This window comes from Erpetoichthys calabaricus, chromosome 2 (assembly GCF_900747795.2).
Source record: "Erpetoichthys calabaricus chromosome 2, fErpCal1.3, whole genome shotgun sequence".
Lineage (NCBI taxonomy): Eukaryota > Metazoa > Chordata > Cladistia > Polypteriformes > Polypteridae > Erpetoichthys > Erpetoichthys calabaricus.
The window spans coordinates 305,456,292-305,471,552 of record NC_041395.2 but is presented as its reverse complement, the minus strand read 5'-3'; positions in this window follow the sequence as shown (position 1 = coordinate 305,471,552).

Below are 15,261 nucleotides of genomic sequence, written 5' to 3'. Positions count from 1 at the left end.
CATTAATTAAGGAAGTAAATGTAAATGGATTAGGAAGAAATGTCAAACCAGCTCAGTATCTGTTACCTGTAACCTCTTACCTGTCTCACTGTCCTTATTGTACTCCACATATTCAGCTCTACAGAGTTCTAATGGCAAGCTACTCATTGACTGGGACTCTCTTCACTTCAAAGCCTTTACTCCAAGCAATACATGACCTTCATAAGAACCTCCTGTCGTGCTCTTAATGTACCACAATTAGACAGGAAATTAACAATCTAGCTTCTTAGCTACGGTAATAGCAATTAGACAAATACATTGATTTAAGGTTTTACTTAAAACTTGTATTTATTTGCATCATTACAAATAGCAGCAAATATAAGTAATACAAAGTATCGTACAAACTAGGGTGTGGATTCAGGCAGTCCTCATTCATTCCATTTTGCAACACCTGATGCAGATGACATATGACAAATTATATATTCTCAATCAAAAAATGAAGAAGAAAGATTTCTTTGCAAAGAGTGGACTCTTTGCAATGTGTTCATAGCGCCAAAGAAAACCTTCATGCAAGTGTCCATACAGCAAGTGAGCTGAGCTCTTTAGAAAACTGACAGAAAAGCAGCAATTGACCTAAAAATGTGAGCTGAGAGAGTGAGGTATTTTTGAAAAAGGCCTAATAAGAAGACCCAACTCTTTTTCTTCCTTCTCACACACAAAACATCTGACTTACTTGTTTTCATCTCCGTTACAGTGTGTAACATTTTTGCAGTTCCTTAAAACACATTGAAAATGTTACAGAATCATTATTGCAAACTCAAGGTTATTTTCCCAAGGGAATCAAAACCTACACTTTCTAATTAAGCAAAGTATTCTGAATCCTACTTTGCCTTTCAGCTGTCCCTTAATACACTGCACTCCTATTCAGTTTGTCAAGGTTTTTAGGATGAAGGTCTATCACTTGAAATGTGTCAGCTGAAAAAGTTAAAAGTATCTCATGTACAGGGAAGAAAATGCAAATTCCATATCGATAATACCCCAGCCCCACTTCTTTTTGTATAAAAATGCCTCACCTTCAGACTAATTTAAATAAAGCAACAGAGAGCAAGAGACAAATTCAAATGAGTCAAATAATTATCTGAATTTACAAAGTTAATTAGAAAGCCTCTTCACTTGTATCATAGAAAGTGTCAGTAATAAAATTCAGGACTGAATGTTTTTGAATATAAAAGCATACAGGCTAATGTTCCCTGAGGCAACGATTTGGAAAATGAAATTATTCATTAAAAGGAAAGTTGCAAGACACGGTGGTGGCTAGGATGAATAATGTAACATTCACAGACAGTATGTAGCCAATTGTGAACATTTAACACTAGTATTACTGAAGCCTACAAAAAAACTCGTAATCCCAGCCCAACTTTAATCCCTTCGTACCTCTCCATCAGCATCTTTTGTTTTATAAATGTGTCAATCAGCACAAGCAGCAAGCAGCCTGCTGTCCCATTCACCGTGTTGATTGAGCTCAGCTCTCCCAGCTCAAGCCAAGGCTCCTTATCTGCGTGTAAGGTGCCTGAAGTTGTATACGGTAAATAATACAGTATATCATTATTTGGAATACATGCATTTCATGTGTGTTCCATGTCTACAAAGATCTGGTTAAGTGTAGGATCAAAGTAAATGTCAGGCAAGAAATGCTGAACACATACCTAAAGCAGAAACGTTTTCCATGTTATACTAATAATGACGTGAAGTATATAATGTGTAAAGACTTTAGTCCAAATATCAAATAAACATGTGCACTTTTATTCAAAAATATAACCAACTAAAAAAAAAGCATTTGATTTACATGTTGCGGTCAATGAGTTAAAAACTCCAGCTCAAATTTCACTTGACAGGATGTTGATACTTGTTCTTGATTGGCACAGAGGTAAGAACTGCTGCCTAACCCAAAGGTACCAAGTTTGAGTCTCGGTACTCCGAGTATTGAGCTGCTGCTATTATTATTACTTTTACTTACTTTTAAATTATCATTAAAATAATAAAAGCATACATTTGATTTCACTCTGTAATGCCTGGTGTAAATTTTTGCTGCCTGTAAAAGTTAGGGTTTTTTTATTATTCAGTTTTATTCTCTCAGTCACATTCACGTGGTACAATGAACTTGCCTCTCTGAGTTTGAAGGCATTTATCTATGTGTTGTAGCGGCAATCAAAGATATGATGTCCCGTGACTGCTATCAGACTACCATGCGGCATTTGCACTTTGACAACAAAGACACCCGTGCAGAATGTGTGAAAAACAACAGATTTGCTGCGGTTTCAGACATCTGGCAACGTTTTGTTGAGAACTGTGTTTTGAGTTACAACCCAAGGCAAAGACTTTCCGAGTCTGTGGTCATAAAGCTGTGGAGCCATTTCTGGACGAAGACAGAACTGTAACTACAGACAGCTTCTACACAGTGCTTTCACTAGCTAATAGACTACTGCACTGCAACACAACTCTGCTTGGCACCAGAAGTAAAATGGGACTTCCACCTGCAGCTCTAGTCACTTTAGTACGCGAGCAATTTGCCATGCTAGTGTTTAGATTTGGCAGTGCAATGATAATGGTGTACATGCCCAAAAAGAAGATGCCTTTGATTTTAGTCTATAACAGCCGGTGTAAAGTTTTGCAATCTGTAAAAGATATCGCTGAAGGGTTTAACCAGTGTGAAAGATTAAGGTCTCCGTGACCCCTTGAACCCTCAGACTAGACGTCAGACACCAGATAAAAGTCCAAATATTGGTTTATTAATAATAATAAAGTGCACAAAGTACCCTCCTCTCCACAATACTCAATAATAAATCAATACACAATAATCAATCCTCCACACTCCCAGACGCGTTGCCACCCTTCCACCCAGCTCAGCTCGACATCTGGGATTTCCCATAGTCCTTTTATATTCCCTGACCCGGACGTGTTTCCCATCCTACAGTCCATGTGATTTCTTATCACTTCCGGGTCAGGTAAAAAGTCCTTTTCTTCAACCCGGAACTTGCCTACAACGAACTTCCGGGTTATAGGGCACAAACAACTCTTTGGGCCTCCCTGCAGCATCATCTGTTGGCCCCTGTGATATCCAGCAGGGCTGTAAAGGAAAACTCCATCGTCCATGATTCCCTGCTGGTATTCGGGGCACTTCCATGCAGCAGGGACAGCTCCATCTGGTGGCCTGGGGGTGTTGGCCAGGGTGACAGGCCGGCCATATCCCACAGTATTCCCCCCCACAGCGAAGAACCAAGGTTCGAAACGGCCAGCCCCGCGAGGGACGTCCTCCTCCAGGAGGATCCATAGGTCGAGCCATGGCTACGTCGTCGAGACTCCTCGGAGAACCTAGGGGGAACGTTGTATCGGAAATCCCTCTGATCCCCCGTCCTCCGAGGACAACTTCGCCATAAGTGGCCCGGCCGGCAGCAGTCGTAGCATAGCCGCCGTCCTCCCGTTTGTAACCCTCTGCGTGACTGGAAACACCTTGGGAACTCCGTCAACTCCTCCCCCCTCTCCGCCAAGGGAGGTTTCATAGCCTCCTCAGTATACTCCGCCCTTCTCTCTACTGTGTCAGGAGACCCGAATTTTATTTTGGGGATCTCCTGCTTTCTCTGGGGCTTGTGCTCAGCTTGAGGCTCTCTATGGAGAAAAGAGAGCCTCTTTGCTGTTTGCACGCCATTGTTCTATGCAATTTAGGAGGCGGCGTCATTAGCACCACATCGCTCCGGGTAACAGCACTTTCCAGCTGCCCCGGTTTGATTGGCACTTCCTCCGCCCCTCCAGTACCTAGTGACAACTCCCTCATCACTTTATCAGGAGACTCCCGTTTCTCTTTTAGGATCTCCTTTTTAATCTGGGGCTTTTCCACAGTTTGGATCTCTCTATTAGTAAAAGAGAGCCCTTTTTCTGTCTGAACGCCCATCATTTTTACCTTAATTAGGGCGGCGTCTTCAGCACCGCATCGCCCCGAGAGACAGCACTTTTCAGTTGCTCCGGTTTGACTGGCGCTTCCTCCGTCCCTTCTGTCATCACACCACAATCTCTTGTAGGGCTCACAGTGGTTTGGCACCCGCTACTTATCAAATGCGGGCCTGTTTCACACTGCGTCCCTATTTCATTATATACGGTACCGGCATTTCCTACTTGTACCGCCAAATCATATAACACGGGACGCTCTCGACCAAACCGCCGTAGGTATTCATCCACCTTTCGTAACGGCGCTTCAGCTGCTGCTCCCATCTCTCCAACAATCTTCTGTATTGTTGCCACAATCTGCAAGAAACTGTGCACGGGCTGAAGCAACTTCTCCAGCTCGTGCACGTCCAAAAATTTATTTAATTCAGCCGGAGGTATGCTCAGGAGATTACTAGCCTTCCCCTTCCGGCTGGGAGCCAATGAGCACGCCCGCTCCTGGCACGTGCTCTGACGGGTTCCGCAAGGGAGCCTGGGATTTAGAGTTTTCATTTTCCGAGGACCGGGTTGCCTTCTTCGGCGGACTGTGGTCTGTCTTTTTTAATTTGTCGGCAGACCGATCAGCCATTTCCCGGCCCCCCTTACCTTTTTGTGGGTCAAGCGGCGCTTCGCTCGCCTCCCCCTTCTCCTTTGAACAGGCCAAGACCGTCTTTTTACAGGCAAACGCAAAAACATCAGGACGTGTACCGTCTGTTTCCCCCACTCTTTCCGGGGTGGTCACGTGCCCTTCACCAGCACCCGACATGCGGAAGTCCTTCTTTTTATTTTCAAGCAGTGATGCGCGTATACCATCGTCTTCAGGAGGTTTTCCTGCCTTCTGCAGAGTCTCCGGGTGGACACCTGGGAGGTATGTGCACGGGACAAAATGGGTTATTTTAAAAAGGTTTTCAAATGCTTCCCCGGCACATACCTCTTTGAAGTCGTCCTCCTCCGGATGTCTCTCCCAAGACGTGTAACCGCTCCATGGCTCGTCTTGAGCATAGGCCATATTAAACATAGGACCTCCACTTGGGCTGCCGCTCTGCTTTGTCTTCTTCTTTCCCATGACGTCCTTGGAAACGGAAGGTTTTGGCGACGTTGCAGTGTGTCTGAACGTTGTCTTCTCAGGGTTCTGTCCACAGTTAAATTTATTTAAATTCAGGTCCTCTGCCAAATCCGACGCCCAGAGAATCCTGCCGACTACGCCAACTGTGAAAGATTAAGGTCTCCGTGACCCCTTGAACCCTCAGACTAGACGTCAGACACCAGATAAAAGTCCAAATATTGGTTTATTAATAATAATAAAGTGCACAAAGCACCCTCCTCTCCACAATACTCAATAATAAATCAATACACAATAATCAATCCTCCACACTCCCAGACGCGTTGCCACCCTTCCACCCAGCTCAGCTCGACGTCTGGGATTTCCCATAGTCCTTTTATATTCCCTGACCCGGAAGTGTTTCCCATCCTGCAGTCCATGTGATTTCTTATCACTTCCAGGTCAGATAAAAAGTCCTTTTCTTCAACCCGGAACTTGCCTACGACGAACTTCCGGGTTATTAGGCACAAACAACTCTCTGGGCCTCCCTGCAGCGTCATCTGTTGGCCCCTGTGATATCCAGCAGGGCTGTAAAGGAAAACTCCATCGTCCATGATTCCCTGCTGGTATTCGGGGCACTTCCATGCAGCAGGGACAGCTCCATCTGGCGGCCTGGGGGTGTTGGCCAGGGTGACAGGCCGGCCATATCCCACACCAGACACAAAAACGCTGGCGAATCATGTATTCTTAGCATCTTGTTGTCACTTGAGTGGTGTTCAGTTTGGTTAATTTCTGCATTTAATTGACTGTTTAATGTCTTCCCCTTGGGAGTCTGAAAGTAGTTAACAGTACAGCAGAATAATTTAAGATATTAATATTTAAAAACAAAACAGGAAGCCCCTTTTTAAAACAATTCTTGAAAGGTGTTACATACTGTATACTGTATATACAGTCACTTCTTGTGTGGTAGAGAGAAGGACCTTATGGACCTGCAAAACTCAACTTGATGTTATTTTGTAGGAATTAGGTGGTTACGATTAGCAAGCTTTATTGGGCTGAATGGCCTGTTTGCGTTCAAATTTTTCCAATGTTCTGTTATTTGAATCATGCATCAAGATTTTCACTTCACACAAGAATTACTGATTGTCATGCAATGGGTATTTAAGATGGCACCATGGTATAAAGAATATCCCAGTTTTGGGACAAAAATCAGATTACTTATCTGCATGTGCTTGTACCTTTTTTGGTTAGCAAATTCTTTTGGTTAGTTTGTTTTTGCACTTTGTTGCACATATTTTTAGCTGTTCATCTTTGACTATTGAGCTTGAGCACACATTATTTAATTCACTATTAAAACACTATTATAAAACACATTTTTGTTTACTTTCTTTCCATCATTCTTTTTTTAAGTATTTATATTTCTTTATATTGTTATGTATGTGCATCCTAAGGTGTTAATTTTTTTTTTCATTTTTGTGTTTATAAAAAATTACTTACGAATGATTTGAAATCACTTCAGTTTTTTTGCCCAGTACCTCCTGACTTACCAGTATGAGAAAACATCCACATATGATGTACCATTCAACTCATCTGAGTGACTAGTTTTGTTGGCTCTCTAAACCTGAAAAACCCTAATTTTTAGCCCATTTTTTGAACAATATATTGTGCAGGAAATTACACCCTTATGATAAAAAGTAAACTAATAGGTGTCTATAGAAAAACCGAAAAGAAAAACGTGAAGTTATGTATTCCACATCAACCAACCCCAGAGGTTCAGTCCCTAATGGTTAACTAGGGGTCAAAGTTATCTCCTTTTCACAAAACTTCGAAAAAATGGGGATCAGTAATATAGGCATGTGGAGTGTCACTTTATGGTATTTCGAGGTTGCTTATCACTAATATGGAAATTTTACAGGTGGTTCTAACTCTATAAGAGTCAATTCTAGAGGGGAATGACAAGTTTTAAATATAAGAATGTTTAAACTCTCAAGGTCAGTGATTACAAATGTAATGTTAATTTTGACTTTTGATCTTTTACTAGGGATCGTGCCCCTTATGGACCTCTAGCAGTGGGTGAAAAATTACAATTTTCTGATACCATCTAGAGTATTTAGACATTAAGCACTGAAACTGAAGCACACATTTTAATATTTCAAATATTTGATACAACTATTCTTGTTTATTATGTATTTCTACTTCAGGAAGTAAATCATTACATTTCTTATGAACACTTGAATTAGAGCAGCTTAGACTAATTGAGACTTTTTTCATTTTTCCATTGTTTTCCTTTTTTGTTAAAGTTAAGTATTTAATTACTGTCATTGACCCTTTTCATTATATAATTTGGTTTTCTATTACATTTTCTACCCTGTTCATTTATAATTTATAAGAACTGAATTTATATGGTGGAAAGAAGAGTACTTACATTGAGAATTAATGAGATTTTTCTGGGGTGTGGCAACATTTAATCTGTACCATTTTCACCAATCCACTGTATCCTGAGTTTGTAAGTTGCCTTTGATAAAGGCACCAGTCAAATATACAATAATAATAAAGTAATAACTCAGAGGGCTCAGTACTGATCTTCTGCATATTTACTGTAGAAGTTGTTTATTACTCAGTCATTTTCATTTAATACTATAATTAAATCACTATGAATGATGTGCTCCATCCAGTTTCATAAAATCTCAAAATTCAAGCAATTTCTTGCATTTCTGGGTAAAGAAAAACTTCATCAAGCATCCAGCCATACTGATTACTTTTATGCATTATTTTCAGGCAGTTTAGCTCATTTTCTTTCCACACTGCCATTAATTCAAAAACCACTGACAAGGATCACAACAAAACACAAGAAGAATGATCATTCAGCATTTCTCCTTTTTTTAGTCCCTTCATTGGCTTCTCATTACTTTATGATTAAAACTGGTTTCATAATCGTTCTTCTGGCTTATAAAGCAATGCATTGTTTAATTCTCTTTATGCTGAACAACTTATCAATGCCTGTGGTCCTGCTTGGGACCTGTGATCATAAGATACAGGACTTTGTACAATTTCAAGAATTTGAACCTTTAATTATAGAAGCCTTATTATGTGGAATCAGTTATTGCAGTATTTTAAAACAAGGTGAAAAACACATTTAAATGTAGCCTTAGTAAATGCTTTACATATAAAGCCTTTATGTGTATACACAGCCTATAAAATTATTCACTGTCCTTGAATGTGGCTTTGTTGACACCAATCAATAGAAAGACTCTATAATGTAAAAGTAAAAACAGATCTCTGCAAAGTAATTAGAAATATAAAACATAAAATAATTGATTGCACGAGTAGTCAGTATTTAGATGATATACCTTGGGCAGCCATGACAGCCTTCAGTCTGTGTACACAGATCTCTCTCTATCAGTGTTGCACTTTAGGACACTGACATTTTTTCCTCATTCTTCTTTGCAAAACTGCTCAGGCTCTGTCAGGATGCATGAGGTCCGTGATTGAGCAAATTAAACCTCTGCCACTAATGGACATTAAAATCGTTATTATGCCATTCCTGTCTCTGTACCTCCAGAAAGCTGCACAAGAGCATCCCGATGACACGATGCTGCCACCTTCATGCTTCATGCTGGGGATGGTATGTTTTTGATAAAGTGCAGTTTTGGCAAACATGGTGTATAGACTGATGAAGAAAAACCTCAATTTTGGTTTCACGCCATAGAACCTTCCTTTAGTGGACTTTCAAGTCTCCTATGTGCCTTCTGGCAAACTCTATGTGAGATGTCATGTGTGCTTTTTCACCATCAGCTTTCTCTTTGTCATTGTTGTGGAATATACAGGTGCTGGTCATAAAATTAGAATATAATGACAAAGTTGATTTATTTCAGTAATTCCATTCAAAAAGTGAAATCTGTATATTAGATTCATTCATTACACACAGACTGATGTATTTCAAATGTTTATTTCTTTTAATGTTGATGATTATAACTGACAACTAATGAAAGTCCCAAATTCAGTATCTCAGAAAATTAGAATATTTTGAAAAGGTTCAATATTGAAGACACCTGGTGCCACACTCTAATCAGCTAATTAACTCAAAACATCTGCAAAAGCCTTTAAATGGTCTCTCAGTCTAGTTCTGTAGGCTACACAATCATGGGGAAGACTGCTGACTTGACAGTTGTCCAAAAGACGACCATTGACACCTTGCACAAGGAGGGCAAGACACAAAAGGTCATTGCTAAAGAGGCTGGCTGTTCACAGAGCTCTGTGTCCAAGCACATTAATAGAGAGGTGAAGGGAAGGACAAGATGTGGTAGAAAAAAGTGTACAAGCAATAGGGATAACCGCACCCTGGAGAGGATTGTGAAACAAAACCCATTCAAAAATGTGGAGGAGATTCACAAAGAGTGGACTGCAGCTGGAGTCAGTGCTTCAAGAACCACCACGCACAGACGTATGCAAGACATGGGTTTCAGCTGTCGCATTCCTTGGGTCAAGCCACTCTTGAAAAAGAGACAGCGTCAGAAGCGTCTCGCCTTTGGACTGCTGCTGAGTGGTCCAAAGTTATGTTCTCTGATGAAAGTAAATTTTGCATTTCCTTTGGAAATCAAGGTCCCAGAGTCTGGAGGAAGAGAGGAGAGGCACAGAATCCATGTTGTGTGAGGTCCAGTGTAATGTTTCCACAGTCAGTGATTGTTTGGGGTGCCATGTCATCTGCTGGTGTTGGTCCATTGTGTTTTCTGAGGTCCAAGGTCAATGCAGCCATCTACCAGGAAGTTTTAGAGCACTTCATGCTTCTTGCTGCTGACAGACTTTATGGAGATGCAGATTTCATTTTCCAACAGAACCTGGCACCTGCACACAGTGCCAAAGCTACCAGTACCTGGTTTAAGGACCATGGTATCCCTGTTCTTTATTGGCCAGCAAACTCACCTGACCTTAACCCCATAGAAAATCTAAGGGGTATTGTAAAGAGGAAGATGCAATACGCCAGACCCAACAATTCAGAAGAGCTGAAGGCCACTATCAGAGCAACATGGGCTCTCATAACACCTGAGCAGTGCCACAGACTGATCGACTCCATGCCACGCCGCATTGCTGCAGTAATCCAGGCCAAAGGAGCCCAAACTAAATATTGAGTGCTGTACATGCTCATACTTTTCATGTTCATACCTTTCAGTTGGCCAACATTTCTAAAAATCCTTTTTTTGCATTGGTCTTAATTGATATTCTAATTTTCCGAGATACTGAATTTGGGACTTTCATTAGTTGTCAGTTATAATCATCAACATTAAAAGAAATAAACATTTGAAATACATCAGTCTGTTTGTAATGAATGAATCTAATATACAAGTTTCACTTTTTGAATGGAATTACTGAAATAAATCAACTTCATCCATCCATCCATTTTCCAACCCACTGAATCCGAACACAGGGTCACGGGGGTCTGCTGGAGCCAATCCCAGCCAACACAGGGCACAAGGCAGGAACCAATCCCGGGCAGGGTGCCAACCCACCGCAGATAAACCAACTTTGTCATGATATTCTAATTTTATGACCAGCACCTGTACTAAGCAAAGTAAACTTTTGAGATATCGTGATATGTGAAGTTCCAACATGCCAGTCCTTTATTTGCATCTATAGGTAGAGTCCCCATGTACCTTTTTTAAAGCATCATGGCAGACTGAAGCCTCTTAACAGAAAAACTTCCTTTAATCTGCTAGGTTCATTTACATAACATATTTGAATATATTATTATTTTGACCAATCAACTTTAGATAATTCAGAGGTGTGTTTCTGGAGTATTACCAGTTAAGAATTATGTGTAAAATCCAAAACTAGTTAAACATATTAAAAGGCATAGAAATAAGAAATAAGACTTCTCATATGTAAACTGTTATTACAGAACAAAGCACAGAGCTAAACGTTATAAATTCTCATTTTCTAATCCAAAATGCTGGTACAAATGAAGTCAGGATGTCCTAGTTTAACAGACAGGCAGTATCAAGCACTTTTTTCTTTTCACTTACAGTCATTCACTTTTAAACCTACAACTAGTGAAGCACCTGAATAACAGTTGTTGTCTGTGCAGTCTGTCCACTTAGCCAGTGTAACTTGTGACTACTTCAGAGTTCTCACAGGTGTCTTGGAGGCCTCCCTCACTAGTCGTCTTCTTGCACAATTACTCAGTTTTTATTGAAGGCCTGATCTAGACTGATTTACACTTGTGTCATACTCTCCCCATTTCATAATGACTAATTTGACTGGACTCCAAGGCACATTCAGTAACTTTGGATATTTTTTGTCTCCTTCCTGCTCTGACTTGTGCTTTTGAATCACCCTTTCATGGAGTTGATGGCGAGTTCTTTTAACTTCATAGTGTAGGCTAGGCCACTATACTTACTCACCACATGTTGGTCTTTCCACATACAGATGGATTTATATAACCGTCAGTGGAAACCCCAGACCGGCAATCTCCAATGAACTAATTCTGTGATTTTTAACACGAATTGAATGCACCAGTGATGATTTAGGTATTTCATATTGAAGAAGTGAAAATTTATGTGATTAATTATTTTGTGTTCTATTCTTGTATTTTTTATGAAATGGTAGATTCTACAAAGCCAAATAAAAACAAAAAAACCTACTGGGCCTGCCCAGCAAAGGCAACTTTGATTTCAGCCTGTCCTCCTAAGGCTACCTGATGGTTTTATCTGGAGCAGGGCAAAAAAATGGGGAGCTGCCAAAAAAACTAAAATAGTCCCAAAATAAAGCAAAACTGTAAGTCTGTCAGATTGTATTAACATGGGAAACAAAAAATCTTTATAAATTAAAGTTTTATACACAAAAAATTGAAAAATACTAACAAAAGTTCAAGAAAGCAAACAGAGGCATATAGGAGCTGCCTAAAAGGCAATCCCAAAGCAAACCCAGTCTCAATACATTAACCAAAAGTCAGAGTCCTTTAAACAGTAGCAACAAATTCAAGAAAGCCAGAGAACCCAACACAGAAAATATAATACTCCCTGATACTCCACACAAAAGAATGATTCCCAACTCCTAAGCCTTCTCGCCTTACTTATATAGCCAGAGGGAGGGCCTAGGAGTTCTGATGTCTAGGTGGACCCACCTCATTGAGCTCCAGCTTTAAAGGGAATGGCACATAGTTACATTTAAAGGGATAGAACATAATTACCTTTATCACACTTAAAACCAATAGAAATAACAAAGACAAGTACTCAAAATGAACAAAAACAACAATAAAATATAAAATACACACAACTTCAACCCAATACATAACAGTATTAATTTTAGATCAGTTTTCAGAGTTTTGTTTTCACTTGCACATGTAAGAGTCTTTTTCGGTTGACTAATATCAAAAAAGACAAATTAAATCCACTGTGATTCAACGTTGCAGAACAATAAAATGGGAAACCTTCCAAAGGCACTGTATATGTTGGTATATTTGGGAATTTTACAATATTTATTCACTGATTGAGAGCTTGCTGTTCAGCAGTCATTTATGTAATAATATAAAAACTCTAAATAACAATGTAATGGCTGTTTTGTGTAGACTTTTACATCACAGTTACAGTACATCATTGAAAACTAGCTGACTGCTGATCATCTGTTAGTTTCTGTAGGGGTGCAATAGCAAATCACACTAACAGAAACTGAAGAGCCATGCAGCAGGATTCATACTTGGATTGCATACCTAATGGAGTTAAGTATCGTATATGCTCACGTATAAGTCGGGTCTTGAAACCCGAAAAATCGATCATGAAATCAGACCCCGACTTATATGCCCGTTCAAAAATACGACACTTAATTTTTTTATTTTTACACCAGTTTCTCAAATGCATCAAATTTTGTTGCAGCATCACAGTTACCAATTTCTTTCGCTACTTCAACGACATTTAATTTAAAACAAGCTTCATATTTTCTTCTGATCGTACACTACAGATAAGGGATGCTCTTAATAAAGGTGTATGAGGGTGTAAGATACAAAAAACACAAGTCAGTACAAACGTTGCTTCGGAATAGTTCGGTATTACCATGTGGTCACGTAGGCACAATAGAAAGAGAGAAAGAGAGAGACGTTAGGAGCACACACTGATGCGGTGCATTGTCGCACCCACATACAAAAAAAGGCTGAGTGCTCCGTGGTTACTCTGTCAGGTGGGAGTTAGCATATCATAATCCCTTGTACCAATAGCGTGAGTTTTCCGCATTCAACTTATACGATCAACATTATAAAATATTAGAAATTATACTGTAAAATCAAGTCCTGACTTATCCGCGGGCGAACCTATCCACGAGTATATACGGTACTTTTTTTTTTTTGAAGGTATCAAAAGTGCAATAATCTATAAGCCCAAAAGTGAGAGGCTGCAACATTTCTTCTTTTGTTTGTGTGCTGTCTAGTTGATAAATAAATCAATTTAAACACAGTCCCCTTCATTCTCTGCTGTTATGTGTCACAGTTTGGCAGAATTTGTAAAATTACACGCAGTAAATTGATGTGTAATGAGTAGCAGAATACAATGCCTTCAGTTTTTAAAGGTCTAAGAAGCATTTGACTAGAACTGAAGACAAATACTGTATTATCAAGCAAATTACACAAACAATATAGGAGTGGGAGCAGTCCTAATTATAATTTAATGTAAAACAGAAAATGTTGTTACAAAGCTCAACATCTTTATTTTATCAATTTGTATAGCATTACACATCTTACATAAGCATTAAATTCTCATTATGTACTCACACAATGAATTATGATACATGTACATTAATTCAGAAAATGGCACAGCTGTGCAAGGTAACAAAGGAAAAACATCTGTTATCTTTGCTCAAAGAATGCTTTTTAAGTACATATTAGGTGCTAAGAAGAGGAAAAATGTTTGGCAGTATGAAAAAAGCCTTTTGACTACCTTCCGTTTTTATTTTTTGTCCAGAAGACTGAGTAATTTCTCTTTTTGTAAGAGGAAAAAACATTACATTTAAAAAGAAACATTACAGAAAATCAATTTTACTTATTTGCATGTAAAAAAAGCTATATTTGTCAACATATAAAAAATATAATTCCTTAATATAATTTTTAATTAATCAATCTGTTGTGAAGGACTATGAAATATATTACAGAGACCAGTATGAAATTTATTAAGTTACAAGACTGATTATCTCATTCTTAAGACTAAGGATCATGCTGAACGAGATAATCCGTTTTGGAAATTGAATACTTTTTCTTCTCCCACATTTCCCCCTGGGCTTCATAAAATACAATTAAGAGTGCTCTAAAAATAATGATCATTTCTAAAAAGTCAAATTTACCATGATAATGACTTTAACCTTCCATGGTTCCTTACACGCTTTGTCTTGCAGTCCATCCATCTATTTTCTGTGCTACTTTTCCAGGTCAAAGGCACAGTCTAGTAAGCTCATTTTCTTAATTATAGATTTATCATGACAAATAGAAATGCTTCCTTTCTGCTGTTTTTTTCCAGAAAGTTGCTTATTATTCATTCATATTCTTTTAAGTATCATCATATGTTTACTGCAGAGGTAATTTTAGCAAAGCCCAATATCTTCAACACGGCCCACTTACCTGGGTACTCATCGCAGCTTTTGCTCACCTGCACTTTGTACTTTTCTTCTCTGGCCTGGGATAGCAGTCGTCCCTCCAGTGCTCATCAAATTTCCTGAAATCAAAGGCCAACTCCACTCCCTTCAGCTTAAGGGTGAATTCACATACTCAAGGACCTAAGTGGAAATTAAGGGGAAGTTAATTTAGGATTGATGCCAGGATGCACTTCTTTATGGAAAGAGTTGTGGTACTCCAAAAGAAACTCCCAAGACAACTCCTTGACAACCTTTAAGACGTATCTGAATGAGATATTGGGACAGCTTAGCTATTAGCTAAACAAACATGCCAGATGGACTAATGGTCTCCTATCACTTGTCAAATTTCTTATGTTCTTATGACACTAACCTTTTTTTCAGTTGTCTGTTTTTTAAAGTTTTTTGGCTGTATGTACAATAATTTAAAATGTATCCCACTTTTGAGTTGAAGATCCGCTTCATTTATTGGTCAAGAGTCCTGTCTTCAATTCAAAAGCTAGTTGGGGCATGAGTGTGTTTTCTTAGCAGACATTGTTCTGAAGTATTTAGTTGACAGTATTTTAGCAAGAAAATGCATGTATTTGGGACGTTGTGAGCGTAAGACTGGATGAACTGAACTGTGGCTTATGTAACACTTGTAATGAGAGATTTTT